The sequence below is a fragment of the Heterodontus francisci genome, unplaced genomic scaffold, assembly GCF_036365525.1.
Source record: "Heterodontus francisci isolate sHetFra1 unplaced genomic scaffold, sHetFra1.hap1 HAP1_SCAFFOLD_58, whole genome shotgun sequence".
NCBI classification, from domain to species: domain Eukaryota; kingdom Metazoa; phylum Chordata; class Chondrichthyes; order Heterodontiformes; family Heterodontidae; genus Heterodontus; species Heterodontus francisci.
In genome coordinates, this window is record NW_027142006.1 from 4,925,696 (window position 1) to 4,934,484 (window position 8,789).

At 49.5% G+C, this 8,789-nt stretch overlaps 1 non-coding gene across 1 annotated transcript; it reads left to right on the top strand.

The window, feature by feature from the left end:
* The first annotated feature begins 642 nt into the window (after window positions 1-642).
* trnac-gca (transfer RNA cysteine (anticodon GCA)) lies at window positions 643-714 on the top strand. Its single transcript has one exon. It is a non-coding gene; the product is annotated as a tRNA-Cys (tRNA).
* The last annotated feature ends 8,075 nt before the right edge of the window (window positions 715-8,789 follow it).

Here is an 8,789-nt window from a genome sequence, read left to right on the forward strand (position 1 = left end):
CAGCTGGTATTAGAGAAAACAATCCAGAACATGTTGGACCATTTTAATGATATTTTACTTGCTTCTAATAACCTTATTTATGTTGATGTAAAATTTTGGAAAATCCTCTGGTCCAATAGCAGGTACATGAGAAAATGATGCAATATTTATATAAGCCTGGTGTGCTGGAATTCCTGCCTAAACTCCTCCACCTGTAACACTCCATCACCTCCTTAAAACTGAAAGTTTTGATCAGTATTTCGGACAGGAGTCAGCCCTGCCTTTTGCCCTGATTTGTCAGTAATCATTTAAAACCATTTTGGGTCAATCCCTTCCTTTAAATCCTGCACAGCAGCAGTGACAATAACTTTGTGGATTTAATGGTTGAGCCAAATCCGACTCAGTTCCCCAGGAGAAATTCCTGAACTCATGGGCACTTTGTATCAAGCAGCAGTTAGCAGCAAAAAGTCTGATTAATCAGAGTAGTGAGTCCAGTAAATACTTAAACAGAAGACACCCTGTAAAACAGAACTCCAAGTATCAGTTTGAATAAAGTATTGAACTGACAGAGTGGAGAGCAGATGAGGATTGAATTAAATTGCAATTCACTGAATCGAAACAAGAAGTGATTCTATCAAGAATGGGACACAGTTCTCTGTTTGTGAGCTTGTGGCGCAACGGTAGCGCGTCTGACTGCACATTTGAAGGTTGCGTGTTCAAATCACGTCAGGCTCAGTGAAGTTTTACAGCAGCTCAAGCTGCTGGATTTTATATCAGAAGAGAGTTCGCTCTGTTGGGATAAAAACAAGAAATGCTGGAACCACTCAGCAGGTCTGGCAGCATCTGTTGAAAGAGAAGCAGAGTTAATGTTTCGGGTCAGTAACCTTTCGGAACTGTTCGTGTATTGTTCAATTTCAAAATCGACTTTAATAGATTAAAGTTCTTATTTCTGGATCCGTTCAATTTCCACGCTCAGTTCTTATTTCTCAGTTTTCTATCGGAACAATGTTTCAGGGATGTGCTATCTCCATTGTTTATACAATAACTCTGTCAGCAAGTGTGCGAAGTAAAACACAAACGACCCAGCGTGGGTCTCATCCCACACCCGGCTCCGTCTGCACAGCTCCTTAGTTCAGTTGACGAGAACGCAGTGTTAATAACACCGAGGCTGTGGATTTGAACGCCGTAAGTGCTGGCAGATGTTCAGTTATTACTTTGACATGTTTTCCTAACACTTCAAATCCAACTTTTAGATGTACACAGAATGTCAGAGAACTTATTTTGAATAACATCCATTGCCTCTTTGTCACTGGGCTGGAGTAATCCAGAATACATTTTAATAATCTTCCGTTTGCTGATAAAGGTTGAATTTGCGGCTGTTCCCGTTAATGGTCACAAGCAGGAACAAACAGACAGAGTGTATCTGACCGCCCAGAGATGTGGAAAGGCTTCAGTTTAGGACAATTGCATCAAATCAAATGTTCACCAGGCCCCGAGAGAGTCAAAAGCTGGGGGAAAGGACGGAATGAGATAGTGAATAAGCTAAACTGAGGTGGAGGTGGGATGGCAGCGGTCCAGGGGACAGAAGCAGCGAGGCCGGGAGTGAGCGGCCGAAGCAGGGTATTTTGTGGGGAATGGAAATGACGATCGCAGCCACTGAGGGGTGAGGCAATGTTTGGACGTCATTCCGTCTTGTGTCGGTGCGTGATGACGTCGGTGCACACATGCGCAGATTCATACTGGCAAGCTGACAAATGTTTGGATGCACTGATGATGTCGACGATCGCTCTGCACATGCTCTGTGTTGTCAGGAAACACTCTGTAGTGAATAAGCTAAATACAGAAGATATAAATATTTCCCATCCTTGATGTCTCACTATTCCAGTCCAACCCAATCCTTCAATGCTGGGTAAATAATTTCAGTAAAAATTGTGCAGCTCGAGGATCGAAACCAAAGGCCAATGCAGAATAAAGGAGAACTGACGGAACTCCAGACTGAACCAGAGATCTTCAGTCTAACACTCTCCCAACTGAGCTATTTCAGTCTCACAGTGAAGTATCCTTTGTGTCATTTATTTATTTATTTAGAGATACAGCACTGAAACAGGCCCTTCGGCCCACCGAGTCTGTGCCAACCAACAACCACCCATTTATACTAATCCTACATTAGCCCCATATTCTCTACCACATCCCCACCATTCTCCTACCACCTACCTACACTAGGGGCAATTTACAATGGCCAATTTTACCTATCAACCTGCATTTCTTTGGCTGTGGGAGGAAACCAGAGCACCCGGCGGAAACCCACACAGCCACAGACTGTGTGGCTTACAAACTCTACACAGATAGTGCCCAGAACTGAACCCGAGTCGCTGGAGCTGTGAGGCTGCAGTGCTAACCACTGCGCCACTGTGCCACCATTGTTTTGGAAGAAAATATAACCCTGGTGGAATTGCCCCTCCCAATCACACCTCACTTTATAGAACATAGAAAATGGAGAAAATTTATGGCACAGAAGAAGACCATATAGCAATCGTGTCTGTGCCAGCTGAAAAAGAGCGATCCAGCCCAATCCCACTTTCCAACTCTTGGGAATGGGATCTGAACAGATCTCAGAGCTCACATTATGTGAATGTTGTGCTGAAGTGTTGGTAAACATAGGAAGTTGACACACTAGGGGGGACCTCACACTGTTAGACACAGCGTGAAATACACTCAAGTGTTTATAAAACATTACAACATGTGAGTAATATTCCCCATTACTTTCTCAACACTGATAGATTGTGAAGGGAGAGACAGTCAGAAGTCTCACTGATCCACAGTGACCCCCAGCTGAGAATGAAATGAGATAAAGTTCAATCTTTAGCAGTGAGATGCTGGAGAGAGGTAAGAGTCCTGAATCAAGGAGAGACTTTCAGATAATGCTGTTGAATCTCATTTCAAACACTCCTTGAATTCACTGCCGAGGAATTCAGAGCTGGAGAATGCCTGTAAAATCAGCCGAAACAGGAAAAATAAACACCCACCATGGGGCTCAAACTCAAAAGCTTGAGATTCGGAGTTTCATGCTTTCATCGACTGAGCTCACTGGGCCTGAGACAGTGTCCCCGTCCTGTCTGTTATTGGACGGTGCAGCTGTTGGCTCCACCCCAGGGGCTGAATTTGTTCTGTAAACCATGAACCAGCTTCCTCTCAAATCCCAGGTTTATCAATAAATCCTCTTACAAAAGCCCCAAAGTGTGATGTATTCCTCTCACTCATCCAGAATAAAAGTTACATTCTATGATTCTAACTCTGTCAAATCTGTTCTGAACTAGGGACAGAAGACATCGGACCGGATCTTTTTGTCGGCGGCTGACATGGAGGGCGGACTTCTCACATCCACATGGCGAGAAGGTGTTTCAGGTGTTTAAATCTGATTGTCAGCAGTTTTATTCACTGGGTCCAATTGAACAATGGCACATGGGAACCTCGGGGCTTGACAGCCTCGCCTGGTTAAAGGAGGTGACTGGGAAGTGGGAGCTGAGTGTTGGCTTCACTAGGAAGCCATTGGGTGAGGTAGCATCACTTGGCAGCAAGGGTGGAGGGGGAAAGGGCATCGGGAAACACTGTCAGGATTGGGGGCTAAGGTGGCAGCTCTGTAGGCGGAGCCACACCAGGGTGCCATTGGGGCAGTGCCACCTCATTGAGGGTGACAAGTGAGGTAAAGGTGGCTGGGTGTTGTTTACTGTGAAGGCCTTGCACTCAGGGAAGGCTAACCTGTCATGGGCCTCATTCACCCTGGATTCGAGGCTCCCATTGAGGAGGTACAGTGGCTGCATAGTGGTTAGCACCGCAGCCTGACAAAGAACAAAGAACAGTACAGCACAGGAACAGGACTTTTGGCCCTCCAAGCCTGTTCGATCTTGATGCATGTCTGATCTAAAACTTTCTGCACTTCCGCAACCCGGGTTCAGTTCTGGGCACTGCCTGTGCAGACTTTGCAAGTTCTCTCTGTGACCGCGTGGGTTTCCGCTAGGTGCTCTGGTTTTCTCCCACAGCCAGAAACTTGCAGGTTGATAGGTAAATTGGCCATTGTAAAGTGCCCCTAGTGTAGGTGGGTGCGAGGAGAATGGTGGGGATGTGGTAGGAAATATGGGATTAATGTAGGATTATATAAATGGGTGGTTGTTGGTCATCACAGACTCGGTGGGCTGAAGGGCCTGTTTCAGTGCTGTATGACTCTATGAGAGAGAGGGAGGGAGATGCAGGCACCACAGCAGCTTGGGGGCCCACAGGAGGGCCAGCCTTGAACAAAAGGCTGGAGAAGGAGGCAGAGGAACACATCAGCCGAGGTTCAACTACCTGCAAATGCCCGAGTGACAGTGTCTCCGCAGACTGCACCTCTCCATGGAGGTCGTCACTGATCTCTCTGCCATGGTGCAGTTGGCCCCATGGGTCTTGGTGGGCATCTGATGCCAGTGTCCCTGTGCCACTGAACTCCTACACCACCAGATCGTTGCAGGGATCCACTGGAGATAGGTGCATAACCTCACAGTCTGTGGTGAATCAGTACATCAACATCACCAATGTCCTGTTCAGGAGGGCCGGCGACTATGTGTGCTTTGATCCAAACAGTCAAGCTGAGAGGGCTATAGGATTCGGGACCATCACTGGATTCCCCCAGGTGTAGGGTGTCATTGACTGTACATACTTGGCCATCAAGGCTTCTGTAGACCAGCCAGCAGCCTTCAACAGGAAGGGTTTCCACTTGCTCAGTATGCAACTGGTCTGCGACCACCGCAAATGTATCCTACAGGCGTATGCATGATTCCCAGGAAGCAGCCACAACACCTGTATAGCAAGGCAGTCCCAGGTGACAGAACTTTTCCGTGCCCCCACCCCCATGTGCCTTCAGAGATGGATCCTTGGGACAAGGGCTACCCAATGAGGACATGGCTACTGACGCCTGTGAGGAACCCACGCACAGATGCAGAGGAGAGGTACAACACCTGCCACCCGAGCGACCATCGAGGATGCCATTGGATTCTTGAAGATGAGATTCAGGTGCCGAGAGCAATCCAGTGGATCCCTTCAGTATGCCCTAGCGAGGGTCTCACGTATCATGGTGGTTTGCTGTGCAATGCACTATCTGGCACTACAGAGGGGTGAGGTGTTGACCAGTGAGGATATCATGGAGTGCAATGCCTCCTCTGATGATGAGGATGCGGAGGATGCCAGGCAATGCCAGATGAAGGGCCTCAGGCACAGCAGGAAAGCCACCAAGAGAGACACGAGACACCCTTATACATGCACGTTTCCCTTGAGCCTTACCCCCCTTTTTAAAAATTCATTTTTTTTTATTCGTTCGTGGGATGTGGGCATCGCTGGCTAGGTCAGCATTTATTGCCCATCCCTAATTGCCCTTGAACTGAGTGGCTTGCTAGGCCATTTCAGAGGGCATTTAAGAGTCAACCACATTGCTGTGGGTCTGGAGTCACATATAGGCCAGACCAGGGAAGGATGGCAGGTTTCCTTCCCGAAGGGCATTAGTGAACTAGATGGGTTTTTACAACAATTGACAATGGTTTCATGGTCACCATTAGAATGGCTTTTAATTCCAGATTTTTTATTAATTGAATTCAAATTTCACCATCTGCCATGGTGGGATTCGAACCCATGTCCCCAAAGCATTAGCCTGAGCCTCTGGATTATTAGTCCAGTGACATTACCACGACGCCACCACCTCCCCTTCTGGAACCACAGCAATAAAGCCTTAGCTTTCAGCAGCCCTGTTGTCACCTCCTTCCTTCTGTACTGCAGCGCCCAGGTACACATTGCACAGTGGAAAGGCCGAAGCTTTGTGAGCTCGGGGCTTGGTCTCTCACTTCCAGCCCCTTGGGAGGAAGTATTTAAATGGAGTCCCAAAGGGCATCAACACTAGGAAGGAGACATAGTGAGAGAACAACATTTCTTTATTCCATGTGACATCAAACGCAACCCCATCCATCTGGAATATACATTCACCCGTGAATCCCAAAGTGAATCTAGGTGCTCTTCTGAAATCTTTTCCGGGTGCTCCTACATGGTTTTCCCCCTGCTCTGTCAGCTGAGGTGGAGACAGGCTGCTGACCTTGCTGCCCCATGGCTTGGGATGACATTGGCGGCTGTCCTCTCACTGCCTGAGGCCTGGAGGGCCCTGGCACACTGAGTTCCTCCTGCACAGGTACAGGGACCCCCTCTGTCATCGAGGATGATGGAGGTGCTGGCATCACTGGTGTCACTGGCAGAGGGGCTTTGGAGCTACTGTCCACACCATGAGCACCCAGAGAGGAGACCCCAGATGTAGCAGCCAGCTGCTCCTCCACCTTATAAGACACACTTGTACCTCCCTGCTGACCTGAGAGGGACGTGGACCTGGTGGAGAGTTCAGGTGCCTCGTCCCCCCTCTCACCTTGTCACCACTGGATCGAGCTCATGGACGAAGTGATGGAGTGCAGGTCTGCGAACATCTCCGGCAACCACTGATTGGTCGGCTGGATCTGGCTCTCCATGACAGTCACCAATCTCTCAATGGAGGAAGCCAGACACACCCCCATCAGAGACAGTGCAGCACCCAAGGCCTGGATGGACTCCTCCATCATCCTTGCTTGAGTACACATAGCCTTTGGCATCTCTGCCAGATGTTGCCTGACCTCTCGCTGCAGCTGCAGCATTTCCAGTGCTACCGGTGACACCAGAGGCACGTCATCAGCCTAGGACTCAGCATGGGCCTGGCATCCCACAGTCCTCCCTCTGTCAGTGGCCTCGGCTGTCACAGCCTCCGTCAGCTGCCCGCGCCTGTCTGTGATGTGCTCACCAGCTTGTGAGCTCGAATCGAACCGCGATCGGATACCCACCGTGTAAGAGTTTCTGTGCTGGTGGAGGATGCGGGGAATGATGTGACGGTGCACCCTCTGAGGCTCCCTCCTCCTCCTCAGAGGTGTCCGGCTGTCCCCCAGTCTCTCCAGCTCTTCGCTCTTGTCATTCATCCGGGCCTGCATGTGAAAACAGGGACATTGAAGGGTTAGGGTCTTCCCATCGGGACATTCCAACCACCCCTACTGTGCAGCTCCATTGATGCAGTGGTGAACAGATGAGCAGTGTGGCTCCTTTGCAGCAGATGCTCCCTTGTGCCCCAGGAGATGCTCACTCACTCTCTTGGGTAGGTCTCCCTGTCTCTCCATCAGCTATGGAGCAGCTGCCTTGCTGCCCAGCCAGTTCCATGGCCTCCTCCTCCATCGGGATGAGGACATTGGAGATAAGGCACTCCACCGCCAGTCTTGACACGCTCTTTCCAATTGTGGGCTGTCTTCTCCTGCAGACACAATGATGAACAAAATTAGTCTCCCAGCGGGGACAAGCCCAACATCTCTGATGGTGATAGTCCAGCAGTCCATGATGGGGACACACATAAGTCTCCTGCATGCGGCCCCTCTCGAGGGACTGTGTGAGGTTATGCAATGACTGACGTGCGCCTCTCACTGAAATGCAGCCAAGCCTCAGGCAGCATGTCCTGCTGCCCTTCCCCAATACACATGACTGGGTGGTCACTCCCTTTCCACCAAACACTCCCTCTCACTCTGCCACATGCAATGTCCAAAGGGTCCAAATTGTTTAGAGTTCTCACCTGAGCAGCCCGGATCAGGTCATTGACCCACTTGCTGCACTGGATCCATGTCCTGGGGGTGAACCCACAGCTGCTGACCTCCCCCAATACCTCTAGCCAACCTTGCTTGGCCAGGTGGGCAGGCCTCCTCCTCCTGCCCCTGGGGAAGAGGATTTCCCGCCTTTCCCTTGCAGCCTGAAGGAGAACATGCAGGGAGACATCGCTAAACCATGGGGCCACCTGGTGTCTTCTTTCAGTCATGGACGCTGCAGGTTCGTGTTCAGCTCCTTACCCATCAGGCAGCAGAGGCAGCAGAACGGGTCCTGGGACAGCAGAGGGTTCTCAGGAAGACACTCCTTTAAACCAGGCAGCAGTGAATGCAGGGCTGGCAGCCCTTTTAATATGGTGCCAGCACCTGCCGTTGTGTCAGATGTCGGTGCCATCGGTACCTCGTTCCCTGCCTCTGGTCCTTGATTCCACGGGCCCCACGTCTCCCCTTCATTAATTGGTCGGCTGCTCCGTGATCGGGGTCGGCCGGCCACATTTCACTCGTGTGGGGACGACACCTGCTTCCGGTGCCTCTGCCGAGAGCCGCACCGTTAGTTTAAAATTCAGCCCATGGGATCAAGAGTGGAAAATCTCCCCTCTGATTCTCTCTACTTAAAATGAAGGAGTCACCAAATTAAAACTGATGAAACCAGGGATTGTATCCTGGTTCTTCAATCTAGTGTTCTCCCAACTGAGCTATTCCATCCTCACTATGAACTCATCTTCATTGGAGACAAATATAACTCCAGGTGGAATTTCCTCACCCGTTCATTCCTCTCTTCAGGGGAATGGGACCCGACCAGATCGCGGAACTCAGATTATGTTAATGTTCTGCTCTTGATATCTTAATATTATCTTGCGTTTGAGCCACTTTTAATCAGGTTCAAGGACAAATTCTTCCATCATCCCTTCTCCCACATTCTCTCTCTCTCATTCATTCTTTATTCCTCACAATCCAGAAAGGGTTAGGAATTAGAGCTCACCCCCAAACCCTCTGCACACAGACCTCTGTCTGTTACCCTGTTTGATCCAAGAGACCAGTCAATAAATTACACTTTTTATAAACACAGAAAGCTGCCTCACAGTGTTGGACAGAGTTAAATACACTAAAGTCTTTCTAAAAAGGTTCATCTCA